Source organism: Amblyomma americanum, chromosome 3 (genome assembly GCF_052857255.1).
Source record: "Amblyomma americanum isolate KBUSLIRL-KWMA chromosome 3, ASM5285725v1, whole genome shotgun sequence".
Taxonomy (NCBI): Eukaryota; Metazoa; Arthropoda; class Arachnida; order Ixodida; family Ixodidae; genus Amblyomma; species Amblyomma americanum.
Genome location: NC_135499.1, coordinates 49150696 through 49166141, shown reverse-complemented (window position 1 = coordinate 49166141; position 15446 = coordinate 49150696). Strand labels below are relative to the sequence as shown.

Genomic DNA, 15446 nt, shown 5'->3' with positions numbered 1-15446 from the left:
ATATGGCGTCCGGTGCGCTTATCATCTGAGCTATGGCGACGGCTGTCTAATCTGCTGCTTTTGTGGGTATTTATGTTTTGCGTGTAAGCGAACCTTGAGAGTGTTCACCCGCGCCACCCTCGTCCATAGCGGTGGACGTTGCACGTCCTGTAATACCGCAAGTGTGACGTCTAACGGCGAGGGCGGAAACTGTGCGAGAGCCCTTTTGTGCTACCTATGGCATCAAGACTGTCAGAACCGAGACCCCCTTTAAGCTATTAGCAGACAAGGCAAATGAGGTGAGGGGCTCGTTTGACAAACATATTAAGGAAACCAACAGTCACCGAAATCAAGGTGCATAGGGGAATGCTTCTTTTTTATATGCAGTGCCAATCAATTAGCTTTTTGTAAAAAAAAATTACTTAAGAACAGCAGAAAAAACATCCATGCCACCGGTGGGATTCGAACCCACGACCTCCGAATATCGCGTCCGGTGCTCTTACCAACTGAGCTACGGTGACGGCTGTCTAATGTGCTGCTTTCGTGGGTATTTATGTTTTGCGTGTAAGCGAACCTTGAGAGTGTTCACCCGCGCCACCCTCGTCCATAGCGGTGGACGTAGCACATCCTGTAATACCACAAGTGTGACGTAGAACGTCATCTAACGGCGAGGGCGGAAACTGTGCGAGAGCCCTCTTATGCTACCTATGGCATCAAGACTGCCAGAACCGAGACCCCCTTTAAGCTATTAGCAGACAAGGGAAATGAAGTGAGGGGCTCGTTTGACAAACATATTAAGGAAACCAACACTCACCGAAATCAAGGTGCATAGGGGAATGCTTCTTTTTTTATATCCAGTGCCAATCAATTAGCTTTTGTTAAAGAAAATTACTTATAGAACAGGCGAAAAAAACCATGCCACCGGTGGGATTCGAGCCCACAACCTCCGTATATCGCGTCCGGTGCTCTTACCAACTGAGCTACGGCGACGGCTGTCTAATCTGCTGCTTCCGTGGGTATTTATGTTTTGCGTGTAAGCGAACCTTGAGAGTGTTCACCAGCGCCACCCTCGTCCATAGCGGTGGACGTAGCACGTCCTGTAATACCGCAAGTGTGACGTAGAACGTCATATAAAGGCGAGGGCGGAAACTGTGCGAGAGCCCTCTTATGCTAGCTATGACATCAAGACTGCCAGAACCGAGACCCTCTTTAAGCTATTAGCAGACAAGGCAAAGGAGGTGAGGGGCTCGTTTGACAAACATATTAAGGAAACCAACAGTCACCGAAATCAAGGTGCATAGGGGAATGCTTCTTTTTTTATATCTAGTGCCAATCAATTAGTTTTTTAGAGAAAATTACCTATAATGCAGCAGAAAGAACAACCATGCAACCGGTGGGATCCGAACCCACGACCTCCGAATATCGCGTCCGGTGCTCTTACCAACTGAGCTACGGACACGGCTATCTAATCTGCTGCTTTCGTGGGTATTTATGTTTTGTGTGGAAGCGAACCTTGAGAGTGTTCACCAGCGCCACCCTCGTCCATAGCGGTGGACGTAGCACGTCCTGTAATTCCGCAAGTATGAAGTAGAACGTCATCTAACACCGAGGGCGGAAACTGTGCGAGAGCACTCTTATGCTACCTATGGCATCAAGACTGCCAGAACCGAGACCCCGGTTAAGCTATTAGCAGACAAGGCAAATCAAGGGAGCGGCTCGTTTGACAAACATATGAAGGAAGCCAACAGTCACCGAAATCAAGGTGCATATAGGAATGCTTCTTTTTTATATCTAGTGCCAATCAATCAGTTTTTTTAAAGAAAATTACTTATAAAGCAGCAGAAAATACAACCATGCCGCTTGTGGGATCCGAGCCCACGACCTCCGAATATCACGTCCGGTGCTCTTACCAACTGAGCTACGGTGACGGCTGTCTAATCTGCTGCTTTGGTGGGTATTTATGTTTTGCGTGTAAGCGAACCTTGAGAGTGTTTACCCGCGCCACCCTCGTCCATAGCGGTGGACGTAGCACATCCTGTAATACCGCAAGTGTGACGTAGAACGTCATCTAACGGCGAGGGCGGAAACTGTGCGAGAGCCCTCTTATGCTACCTATGGCATCAAGACTGCCAGAACCGAGACCCCCTTTAAGCTATTAGCAGACAAGGCAAATGAGGTGAGGGGCTCGTTTGACAAACATATTAAGGAAGCCAACAGTCACCGAAATCAAGGTGCATAGGGGAATGATTCGTTTTTTATATCTAGTGCCAATCAATTAGTTTTTTTAAATAATATTACTTATAAAGCAGGACAAAAAACAACCATGCCGCCGGTGGGATCCGAACCCACGACCTCCGAATATGGCGTCCGGTGCGCTTACCATCTGAGCTACGGCGACGGCTGTCTAATCTGCTGCTTTCGTGGGTATTTATGTTTTGCGTGTAAGCGAACCGTGAGAGTGTTCACCAGCGCCACCCTCGTCCATAGCGGTGGACGTTGCACGTCCTGTAATACCGCAAGTGTGACGTAGAACGTCATCTAACGGCGAGGGCGGAAACGATGTGAGAGCCCTCTTATTCGACCTATTTCATCAAGACTGCTAGAACCGAGACCCTCTTTAAGCTATTAGCAGACAAGCAAATGAGGTGAGGGGCTCGTTTGACAAACATATTAAGGAAACCAACAGTCACCGAAATCAAGGTGCATAGGGGAATGCTTCTTTTTTTATATCTAGTGCCAATCTATTAGTTTTTAAAGAAAATTACTTATAGAGCAGCAGAAAAAACAACCATTCCACCGGTGGGATCCGAACCCACGACCTCCGAATATTGCGTCCGGTGCTTTTACCAACTGAGCTATGGCGGCGGCTATCTAATCTGCTGCTTTCGTGGGTATTTATGTTTTGTGTGGAAGCGAACCTTGAGAGTGTTCACCAGCGCCACCCTCGTCCATAGCGGTGGACGTAGCACGTCCTGTAATTCCGCAAGTGTGAAGTAGAACGTCATGTAACGCCGAGGGCGGAAACTGTGCGAGAGCCCTCTTATGCTACCTATGGCATCAAGACTGCCAGAACCGAGACCCCCGTTAAGCTATTAGCAGACAAGGCAAATCAAGGGAGGGGCTCGTTTGACAAACATATGAAGGAAGCCAAGAGTCACCGAAATCAAGGTGCATAGAGGAATGCTTCTTTTTTATATCCAGTGCCAATCAATCAGTTTTTTTAAAGAAAATTACTTATAAAGCAGCAGAAAAAACAACCATGCCGCCGGCGGGATCTGAACCCACGACCTCAGAATATCTCGTCCGGTGCTCTTACCAACTGAGCTACGGCGACGGCTGTCTAATCTTCTGCTTTCGTGGGTATTTATGTTTTGCGTGTAACCGAACATTGAGAGTGTTCGTCAGCGCCACCCTCGTCCATAGCGGTGGACGTAGCACGTCCTCTAATACCGTAAGTGTGACGTAGAACGTCATCTAATGGCGAGGGAGGAAACTGTTCGAGAGACCTCTTATGGCATCAAGACTGCCAGAACCGAGAGCCCCGTTAAGCTATTAGCAGACAAGGCAAATGAAGTGAGGGGCTCGTTCGACAAACATATTAAGGAAGCCAACAGTCACCGAAAACAAGGTGCTTAGGGGAATGCTTCTTGTTTATATATCTAGTGCCAATCAATTATTTTTTAAAGAAAATTACTCATAAAGAAGCAGAAACAACAACCATGCCGCCGGTGGGATCCGAACCCACGACCTCCGAATATGGCGTCCGGTGCGCTTACCACCTGAGCTACGGTGACGGCTGTCTAATCTGCTGCTTTCGTGGGTATTTATGTTTTGCGTGTCAGCGAAGCTTGAGAGTGTTCACCAGCGCCACCCTCGTCCATAGCGGTGGACGTAGCACGTCCTGTAATACCGCAAGTGTGACGTAGAACATCATCTAACGGCGAGGGGGGAAACTCTGCGAGAGCCCTCTTATACTACCTATGGCATCAAGACTGCCAGAACCGAGAGCCCGTTAAGATATTAGCAGACAAGGCAAATGAAGTGAGGGGCTCGTTTGACAAACATATTAAGGAAGCCAACAGTCACCGAAAACAAGGTGCATAGGGGAATGCTTCTTGTTTTTTATATCCAGTGCCAAGCAAATAGTTTCTTGAAAATTGCTTATAAAGCAGCAGAAGAAACAACCATGCCGAAGGTGGGATCCGGACCAACGACCGCCGAATATTGCGTCCGGTGCTCTTACCAACTTAGCTACGGCCACAGATGTCTAATCTGCTGCTTTCGTGGATATTAATGTTTTGCGTGTAAGCGAACCTTGAGAGTGTTCACAAGCGCCACCCTCGTCCATAGCGGTGGACGTAGCACGTCCTGTAATACCGCAAGTGTGACATAGAACGTCATCTAACGGCGAGGACGGAAACTGTTAGAGAGCCCTCATATGCTACCTAAGGCATCAAGACTGCCAGAACCGAGACCCCCGTTAAGCTATTAGCAGACAAGGCAAATGAGGTGAGGGGATCGTTTGACAAACATATTAAGGAAGCCAACAGTCACCGAAATCAAGGTGCATAGGGGAATGCTTCGTTTTTTATATCTAGTGCCAATGAATTAGTTTTTTTAAAGAAAATTACTTATAAATCAGCACAAAAAACAACCATGCCGCCGGTGGGATCCGAACCCGCGACCTCCGAATATGGCGTCCGGTGCGCTTACCATCTGAGCTACGGCGACGGCTGTCTAATCTGCTGCTTTCATGGGTATTTATGTTTTGCGTGTAAGCGAACCTTGAGAGTGTTCACCAGCGCCACCCTCGTGCATAGCGGTGGACGTTGCATGTCCTGTAATACCGCAAGTGTGACGTAGAACGTCATCTAACGGCGAGGGCGGAAACGGTGCGAGAGCCCTCTTATTCGACCTATTTCATCAAGACTGCCAGAACCGAGACCCTCTTTAAGCTATTAGCAGACAAGGCAAATGAGGTGAGGGGCTCGTTTGACAAACATATTAAGGAAACCAACAGTCACCGAAGTCAAGGTGCATAGGGGAATGCTTCTTTTTTATATCTAGTGCCAATCAATTAGTTTTTAAAGAAAATTACTTATAAAGCAGCAGAAAAAACAACCATGCCACCGGTGCGTTCCGAACCCACGACCTCCGAATATCGCGTCCGGTGCTCTTACCAACTGAGCTATGGCGACGGCTATCTAATCTGCTGCTTTCGTGGGTATTTATGTTTTGTGTGGAAGCGAACCTTGAGAGTATTCACCAGCGCCACCCTCGTCCATAGCGGTGGACGTAGCACGTCCTGTAATACCGCAAGTGTGACGTAGAACGTCATCTAATGGCGAGGGAGGAAACTGTGCGAGAGACCTCTTATGCTACCTATGGCATCAAGACTGCCAGAACCGAGAGCCCCGTTAAGCTATTAGCAGACAAGGCAAATGAAGTGAGGGGCTCGTTCGACAAACATATTAAGGAAGCCAACAGTCCCCGAAAACAAGGTGCATAGGGGAATGCTTCTTGTTTTTATATCTAGTGCCAATCAATTAGATTTTAAAAAATTACTTATAAAGCAGCAGAAAAGACAACAATGGCGCCGGTGGGATCGAGCCCACGACCTCCGAATATCGCGTCCGATGCTCTTACCAACTGAGCTACGGTGACGGCTGTCTAATCTGCTGCTTTCGTCGGTATTTATGTTTCGCGTGTAAGCGAACCTTGAGAGTGTGCACCAGCGCCACCCTCGTCCATAGCGGTGGACGTAGCACGTCCTGTAATACCGCAAATGTGACGTAGAACGTCATCTAACGGCGAGGGCGGAAACTGTGCGAGAGCCCTCTTATGCTACCTATGGCATCAAGACTGCCAGAACCGAGACCCCCTTTAAGCTATTAGCAGACAAGGCAAATGAAGTAAGGGGCTCGTTTGACAAACATATTAAGGAAACCAACAGTCACAGAAATCAAGGTGCATAGAGGAATGCTTCTTTTTTATACCTAGTGCCAATCAATTAGATTTAAAAAAAAATTACTTATAAAGCAGCAGAAAAGACAACAATGGCGCCGGTGGGATCGAGCCCACGACCTCCGAATATCGCGTCCGATGCTCTTACCAACTGAGCTACGGTGACGGCTGTCTAATCTGCTGCTTTCGTCGGTATTTATGTTTCGCGTGTAAGCGAACCTTGAGAGTGTGCACCAGCGCCACCCTCGTCCATAGCGGTGGGCGTAGCACGTCCTGTAATACCGCAAGTGTGACGTAGAACGTCATCTAACGGCGAGGGCGGAAACTGTGCGAGAGCCCTCTTATGCTACCTATGGCATCAAGATTGCCAGAACCGAGACCCCCTTTAAGCTATTAGCAGACAAGGCAAATGAAGTGAGGGGCTCGTTTGACAAACATATTAAGGAAACCAACAGTCACCGAAATCATGGTGCATAGGGGAATGCTTCTTTTTTTATGTCTAGTGCCAATCAATTAGTTTTTTAAAGAAAATTACTTGTAAAGCAGCAGAAAAAAAAACCATTCCGAAGGTGAGATCCGAACCCACGACCTCCGAATATCGCGTCCGGTGCTTTACCAACTGAGCTACGGCGACGGCTGTCTAATTTGCTGCTTTCTTGGGTATTTATGTTTTGCGTGCAAGCGAGCTTTGAGAGTGTTCACCCTGCCACCCTCGTCCATAGCGGTGGACGTAGCACATCCTGTAATATCGCAAGTGTGACGTAGAACATCATCTAACGGCGAGGGCGGAAACTGTGCGAGAGCCCTCTTATACTACCTATGGCATCAAGACTGCCAGAACCGAGAGCCCCGTTAAGCTATTAGCAGACAAGGCAAATGAAGTGAGGGGCTCGTTTGACAAACATATTAAGGAAGCCAACAGTCACCGAAAACAAGGTGCATAGGGGAATGCTTCTTGTTTTTTATATCCAGTGCCAAGCAAATAGTTTTTTGAAAATTGCTTATAAAGCAGCAGAAGAAACAACCATGCCGAAGGTGGGATCCGGACCCACGACCTCCGAATATTGCGTCCGGTGCTCTTACCAACTTAGCTACGGCCACGGATGTCTAATCTGCTGCTTTCGCGGATATTTATGTTTTGCGTGTAAGCGAACCTTGAGAGTGTTCACCCTGCCACCCTCGTCCATAGCGGTGGACGTAGCACGTCCTGTAATGCCGCAAGTGTGACATAGAACGTCACCTAACGGCGAGGACGGAAACTGTTAGAGAGCCCTCATATGCTACCTAAGGCATCAAGACTGCCAGAACCGAGACCCCCGTTAAGCTATTAGCAGACAAGGCAAATGAGGTGAGGGGCTCGTTTGACAAACATATTAAGGAAGCCAACAGTCACCGAAATCAAGGTGCATAGGGGAATGATTCGTTTTTTATATCTAGTGCCAATCAATTAGTTTTTTTAAATAATATTACTTATAAAGCAGGACAAAAAACAACCATGCCGCCGGTGGGATCCGAACCCACGACCTCCGAATATGGCGTCCGGTGCGCTTACCATCTGAGCTACGGCGACGGCTGTCTAATCTGCTGCTTTCGTGGGTATTTATGTTTTGCGTGTAAGCGAACCGTGAGAGTGTTCACCAGCGCCACCCTCGTCCATAGCGGTGGACGTTGCACGTCCTGTAATACCGCAAGTGTGACGTAGAACGTCATCTAACGGCGAGGGCGGAAACGATGTGAGAGCCCTCTTATTCGACCTATTTCATCAAGACTGCTAGAACCGAGACCCTCTTTAAGCTATTAGCAGACAAGGCAAATGAGGTGAGGGGCTCGTTTGACAAACATATTAAGGAAACCAACAGTCACCGAAATCAAGGTGCATAGGGGAATGCTTCTTTTTTTATATCTAGTGCCAATCTATTAGTTTTTAAAGAAAATTACTTATAGAGCAGCAGAAAAAACAACCATTCCACCGGTGGGATCCGAACCCACGACCTCCGAATATTGCGTCCGGTGCTTTTACCAACTGAGCTATGGCGGCGGCTATCTAATCTGCTGCTTTCGTGGGTATTTATGTTTTGTGTGGAAGCGAACCTTGAGAGTGTTCACCAGCGCCACCCTCGTCCATAGCGGTGGACGTAGCACGTCCTGTAATTCCGCAAGTGTGAAGTAGAACGTCATGTAACGCCGAGGGCGGAAACTGTGCGAGAGCCCTCTTATGCTACCTATGGCATCAAGACTGCCAGAACCGAGACCCCCGTTAAGCTATTAGCAGACAAGGCAAATCAAGGGAGGGGCTCGTTTGACAAACATATGAAGGAAGCCAAGAGTCACCGAAATCAAGGTGCATAGAGGAATGCTTCTTTTTTATATCCAGTGCCAATCAATCAGTTTTTTAAAAGAAAATTACTTATAAAGCAGCAGAAAAAACAACCATGCCGCCGGCGGGATCTGAACCCACGACCTCAGAATATCTCGTCCGGTGCTCTTACCAACTGAGCTACGGCGACGGCTGTCTAATCTTCTGCTTTCGTGGGTATTTATGTTTTGCGTGTAACCGAACATTGAGAGTGTTCGTCAGCGCCACCCTCGTCCATAGCGGTGGACGTAGCACGTCCTCTAATACCGTAAGTGTGACGTAGAACGTCATCTAATGGCGAGGGAGGAAACTGTTCGAGAGACCTCTTATGGCATCAAGACTGCCAGAACCGAGAGCCCCGTTAAGCTATTAGCAGACAAGGCAAATGAAGTGAGGGGCTCGTTCGACAAACATATTAAGGAAGCCAACAGTCACCGAAAACAAGGTGCTTAGGGGAATGCTTCTTGTTTATATATCTAGTGCCAATCAATTATTTTTTAAAGAAAATTACTCATAAAGAAGCAGAAACAACAACCATGCCGCCGGTGGGATCCGAACCCACGACCTCCGAATATGGCGTCCGGTGCGCTTACCACCTGAGCTACGGTGACGGCTGTCTAATCTGCTGCTTTCGTGGGTATTTATGTTTTGCGTGCCAGCGAAGCTTGAGAGTGTTCACCAGCGCCACCCTCGTCCATAGCGGTGGACGTAGCACGTCCTGTAATACCGCAAGTGTGACGTAGAACATCATCTAACGGCGAGGGGGGAAACTCTGCGAGAGCCCTCTTATACTACCTATGGCATCAAGACTGCCAGAACCGAGAGCCCGTTAAGATATTAGCAGACAAGGCAAATGAAGTGAGGGGCTCGTTTGACAAACATATTAAGGAAGCCAACAGTCACCGAAAACAAGGTGCATAGGGGAATGCTTCTTGTTTTTTATATCCAGTGCCAAGCAAATAGTTTCTTGAAAATTGCTTATAAAGCAGCAGAAGAAACAACCATGCCGAAGGTGGGATCCGGACCAACGACCGCCGAATATTGCGTCCGGTGCTCTTACCAACTTAGCTACGGCCACAGATGTCTAATCTGCTGCTTTCGTGGATATTTATGTTTTGCGTGTAAGCGAACCTTGAGAGTGTTCACAAGCGCCACCCTCGTCCATAGCGGTGGACGTAGCACGTCCTGTAATACCGCAAGTGTGACATAGAACGTCATCTAACGGCGAGGACGGAAACTGTTAGAGAGCCCTCATATGCTACCTAAGGCATCAAGACTGCCAGAACCGAGACCCCCGTTAAGCTATTAGCAGACAAGGCAAATGAGGTGAGGGGATCGTTTGACAAACATATTAAGGAAGCCAACAGTCACCGAAATCAAGGTGCATAGGGGAATGCTTCGTTTTTTATATCTAGTGCCAATGAATTAGTTTTTTTAAAGAAAATTACTTATAAATCAGCACAAAAAACAACCATGCCGCCGGTGGGATCCGAACCCGCGACCTCCGAATATGGCGTCCGGTGCGCTTACCATCTGAGCTACGGCGACGGCTGTCTAATCTGCTGCTTTCATGGGTATTTATGTTTTGCGTGTAAGCGAACCTTGAGAGTGTTCACCAGCGCCACCCTCGTGCATAGCGGTGGACGTTGCATGTCCTGTAATACCGCAAGTGTGACGTAGAACGTCATCTAACGGCGAGGGCGGAAACGGTGCGAGAGCCCTCTTATTCGACCTATTTCATCAAGACTGCCAGAACCGAGACCCTCTTTAAGCTATTAGCAGACAAGGCAAATGAGGTGAGGGGCTCGTTTGACAAACATATTAAGGAAACCAACAGTCACCGAAGTCAAGGTGCATAGGGGAATGCTTCTTTTTTATATCTAGTGCCAATCAATTAGTTTTTAAAGAAAATTACTTATAAAGCAGCAGAAAAAACAACCATGCCACCGGTGCGTTCCGAACCCACGACCTCCGAATATCGCGTCCGGTGCTCTTACCAACTGAGCTATGGCGACGGCTATCTAATCTGCTGCTTTCGTGGGTATTTATGTTTTGTGTGGAAGCGAACCTTGAGAGTATTCACCAGCGCCACCCTCGTCCATAGCGGTGGACGTAGCACGTCCTGTAATACCGCAAGTGTGACGTAGAACGTCATCTAATGGCGAGGGAGGAAACTGTGCGAGAGACCTCTTATGCTACCTATGGCATCAAGACTGCCAGAACCGAGAGCCCCGTTAAGCTATTAGCAGACAAGGCAAATGAAGTGAGGGGCTCGTTCGACAAACATATTAAGGAAGCCAACAGTCCCCGAAAACAAGGTGCATAGGGGAATGCTTCTTGTTTTTATATCTAGTGCCAATCAATTAGATTTTAAAAAATTACTTATAAAGCAGCAGAAAAGACAACAATGGCGCCGGTGGGATCGAGCCCACGACCTCCGAATATCGCGTCCGATGCTCTTACCAACTGAGCTACGGTGACGGCTGTCTAATCTGCTGCTTTCGTCGGTATTTATGTTTCGCGTGTAAGCGAACCTTGAGAGTGTGCACCAGCGCCACCCTCGTCCATAGCGGTGGACGTAGCACGTCCTGTAATACCGCAAATGTGACGTAGAACGTCATCTAACGGCGAGGGCGGAAACTGTGCGAGAGCCCTCTTATGCTACCTATGGCATCAAGACTGCCAGAACCGAGACCCCCTTTAAGCTATTAGCAGACAAGGCAAATGAAGTAAGGGGCTCGTTTGACAAACATATTAAGGAAACCAACAGTCACAGAAATCAAGGTGCATAGAGGAATGCTTCTTTTTTATACCTAGTGCCAATCAATTAGATTTAAAAAAAAATTACTTATAAAGCAGCAGAAAAGACAACAATGGCGCCGGTGGGATCGAGCCCACGACCTCCGAATATCGCGTCCGATGCTCTTACCAACTGAGCTACGGTGACGGCTGTCTAATCTGCTGCTTTCGTCGGTATTTATGTTTCGCGTGTAAGCGAACCTTGAGAGTGTGCACCAGCGCCACCCTCGTCCATAGCGGTGGGCGTAGCACGTCCTGTAATACCGCAAGTGTGACGTAGAACGTCATCTAACGGCGAGGGCGGAAACTGTGCGAGAGCCCTCTTATGCTACCTATGGCATCAAGATTGCCAGAACCGAGACCCCCTTTAAGCTATTAGCAGACAAGGCAAATGAAGTGAGGGGCTCGTTTGACAAACATATTAAGGAAACCAACAGTCACCGAAATCATGGTGCATAGGGGAATGCTTCTTTTTTTATGTCTAGTGCCAATCAATTAGTTTTTTAAAGAAAATTACTTGTAAAGCAGCAGAAAAAAAAACCATTCCGAAGGTGAGATCCGAACCCACGACCTCCGAATATCGCGTCCGGTGCTTTACCAACTGAGCTACGGCGACGGCTGTCTAATTTGCTGCTTTCTTAGGTATTTATGTTTTGCGTGCAAGCGAGCTTTGAGAGTGTTCACCCTGCCACCCTCGTCCATAGCGGTGGACGTAGCACATCCTGTAATATCGCAAGTGTGACGTAGAACATCATCTAACGGCGAGGGCGGAAACTGTGCGAGAGCCCTCTTATACTACCTATGGCATCAAGACTGCCAGAACCGAGAGCCCCGTTAAGCTATTAGCAGACAAGGCAAATGAAGTGAGGGGCTCGTTTGACAAACATATTAAGGAAGCCAACAGTCACCGAAAACAAGGTGCATAGGGGAATGCTTCTTGTTTTTTATATCCAGTGCCAAGCAAATAGTTTTTTGAAAATTGCTTATAAAGCAACAGAAGAAACAACCATGCCGAAGGTGGGATCCGGACCCACGACCTCCGAATATTGCGTCCGGTGCTCTTACCAACTTAGCTACGGCCACGGATGTCTAATCTGCTGCTTTCGCGGATATTTATGTTTTGCGTGTAAGCGAACCTTGAGAGTGTTCACCCTGCCACCCTCGTCCATAGCGGTGGACGTAGCACGTCCTGTAATGCCGCAAGTGTGACATAGAACGTCACCTAACGGCGAGGACGGAAACTGTTAGAGAGCCCTCATATGCTACCTAAGGCATCAAGACTGCCAGACACGAGACCCCCGTTAAGCTATTAGCAGACAAGGCAAATGAGGTGAGGGGTTCGTTTGACAAACATATTAAGGAAGCCAACAGTCACCGAAATCAAGGTGCATAGGGGAATGATTCGTTTTTTATATCTAGTGCCAATCAATTAGTTTTTTTAAATAAAATTACTTATAAAGCAGCACAAAAAACAACCATGCCGCCGGTGGGATCCGAACCTACGACCTCCGAATATGGCGTCCGGTGCGCTTACCATCTGAGCTACGGCGACGGCTGTCTAATCTGCTGCTTTCGTGGGTATTTATGTTTTGCGTGTAAGCGAACCGTGAGAGTGTTCACCAGCGCCACCCTCGTCCATAGCGGTGGACGTTGCACGTCCTGTAATACCGCAAGTGTGACGTAGAACGTCATCTAACGGCGAGGGCGGAAACGATGCGAGAGCCCTCTTATTCGACCTATTTCATCAAGACTGCTAGAACCGAGACCCCCTTTAAGCTATTAGCAGACAAGGCAAATGAGGTGAGGGGCTCGTTTGACAAACATATTAAGGAAACCAACAGTCACCGAAATCAAGGTGCATAGGGGAATGCTTCTTTTTTTATATCTAGTGCCAATCTATTAGTTTTTAAAGAAAATTACTTATAGAGCAGCAGAAAAAACAACCATTCCACCGGTGGGATCCGAACCCACGACCTCCGAATATTGCGTCCGGTGCTTTTACCAACTGAGCTATGGCGGCGGCTATCTAATCTGCTGCTTTCGTGGGTATTTATGTTTTGTGTGGAAGCGAACCTTGAGAGTGTTCACCAGCGCCACCCTCGTCCATAGCGGTGGACGTAGCACGTCCTGTAATTCCGCAAGTGTGAAGTAGAACGTCATGTAACGCCGAGGGCGGAAACTGTGCGAGAGCCCTCTTATGCTACCTATGGCATCAAGACTGCCAGAACCGAGACCCCCGTTAAGCTATTAGCAGACAAGGCAAATCAAGGGAGGGGCTCATTTGACAAACATATGAAGGAAGCCAACAGTCACCGAAATCAAGGTGCATAGAGGAATGCTTCTTTTTTATATCCAGTGCCAATCAATCAGTTTTTTTAAAGAAAATTACTTATAAAGCAGCAGAAAAAACAACCATGCCGCCGGCGGGATCTGAACCCACGACCTCAGAATATCTCGTCCGGTGCTCTTACCAACTGAGCTACGGCGACGGCTGTCTAATCTTCTGCTTTCGTGGGTATTTATGTTTTGCGTGTAAGCGAACATTGAGAGTGTTCGTCAGCGCCACCCTCGTCCATAGCGGTGGACGTAGCACGTCCTGTAATAACGTAAGTGTGACGTAGAACGTCATCTAATGGCGAGGGAGGAAACTGTTCGAGAGACCTCTTATGGCATCAAGACTGCCAGAACCGAGAGCCCCGTTAAGCTATTAGCAGACAAGGCAAATGAAGTGAGGGGCTCGTTCGACAAACATATTAAGGAAGCCAACAGTCACCGAAAACAAGGTGCATAGGGGAATGCTTCTTGTTTTTATATCTAGTGCCAATCAATTATTTTTTAAAGAAAATTACTCATAAAGAAGCAGAAACAACAACCATGCCGCCGGTGGGATCCGAACCCACGACCTCCGAATATGGCGTCCGGTGCGCTTACCATCTGAGCTACGGCGACGGCTGTCTAATCTGCTGCTTTCGTGGGTATTTATGTTTTGCGTGTCAGCGAAGCTTGAGAGTGTTCACCAGCGCCACCCTCGTCCATAGCGGTGGACGTAGCACGTCCTGTAATACCGCAAGTGTGACGTAGAACATCATCTAACGGCGAGGGTGGAAACTCTGCGAGAGCCCTCTTATACTACCTATGGCATCAAGACTGCCAGAACCGAGACCCCCTTTAAGCTATTAGCAGACAAGGCAAATGAAGTGAGGGGCTCGTTTGACAAACATATTAAGGAAACCAACAGTCACCGAAATTAAGGTGCATAGGGGAATGCTTCATTTTATATCTAGTGCCAATCAATTAGTTTTTTAAAGAAAATTACTTATAAAGCAGCAGAAAAAAAAACCATTCCGAAGGTGAGATCCGAACCCACGACCTCCGAATATCGCGTCCTGTGCTTTACCAACTGAGCTACGGCGACGGCTGTCTAATTTGCTGCTTTCTTGGGTATTTATGTTTTGTGTGCAAGCGAACCTTGAGAGTGTTCACCCTGCCACCGTCGTCCATAGCGGTGGACGTAGCACATCCTGTAATATCGCAAGTGTTACGTAGAACGTCATCTAACGGCGAGGGCGGAAACTGTGCGAGAGCCCTCTTATACTACCTATGGCATCAAGACTGTCAGAACCGAGAGCCCGTTAAGATATTAGCAGACAAGGCAAATGAAGTGAGGGGCTCGTTTGACAAACATATTAAGGAAGCCAACAGTCACCGAAAACAAGGTGCATAGGGGAATGCTTCTTGTTTTTTATATCCAGTGCCAAGCAAATAGTTTCTTGAAAATTGCTTATAAAGCAGCAGAAGAAACAACCATGCCGAAGGTGGGATCCGGACCAACGACCGCCGAATATTGCGTCCGGTGCTCTTACCAACTTAGCTACGGCCACAGATGTCTAATCTGCTGCTTTCGTGGATATTTATGTTTTGCGTGTAAGCGAACCTTGAGAGTGTTCACAAGCGCCACCCTCGTCCATAGCGGTGGACGTAGCACGTCCTGTAATAACGCAAGTGTGACATAGAACGTCATCTAACGGCGAGGACGGAAACTGTTAGAGAGCCCTCATATGCTACCTAAGGCATCAAGACTGCCAGAACCGAGGCCCCCGTTAAGCTATTAGCAGACAAGGCAAATGAGGTGAGGGGATCGTTTGACAAACATATTAAGGAAGCCAACAGTCACCGAAATCAAGGTGCATAGGGGAATGCTTCGTTTTTTATATCTAGTGCCAATCAATTAGTTTTTTTAAAGAAAATTACTTATAAATCAGCACAAAAAACAACCATGCCGCCGGTGGGATCCGAACCCGCGACCTCCGAATATGGCGTCCGGTGCGCTTACCATCTGAGCTACGGC

General features: G+C 47.8%; 4 non-coding genes across 4 annotated transcripts; all 4 read right to left on the bottom strand.

The window, feature by feature from the left end:
* Window positions 1–426: 426 nt before the first annotated feature.
* TRNAS-CGA (transfer RNA serine (anticodon CGA)) lies at window positions 427–500 on the bottom strand. The gene has a single exon. It is a non-coding gene; the product is annotated as a tRNA-Ser (tRNA).
* Window positions 501–3239: 2739 nt separating this feature from the next.
* TRNAS-AGA (transfer RNA serine (anticodon AGA)) lies at window positions 3240–3313 on the bottom strand. Its single transcript has one exon. It is a non-coding gene; the product is annotated as a tRNA-Ser (tRNA).
* A 5063-nt stretch (window positions 3314–8376) lies between these two features.
* Window positions 8377–8450, bottom strand: TRNAS-AGA (transfer RNA serine (anticodon AGA)). The gene has a single exon. It is a non-coding gene; the product is annotated as a tRNA-Ser (tRNA).
* A 5063-nt stretch (window positions 8451–13513) lies between these two features.
* TRNAS-AGA (transfer RNA serine (anticodon AGA)) lies at window positions 13514–13587 on the bottom strand. Its single transcript has one exon. It is a non-coding gene; the product is annotated as a tRNA-Ser (tRNA).
* Between the last annotated feature and the right edge of the window lie 1859 nt (window positions 13588–15446).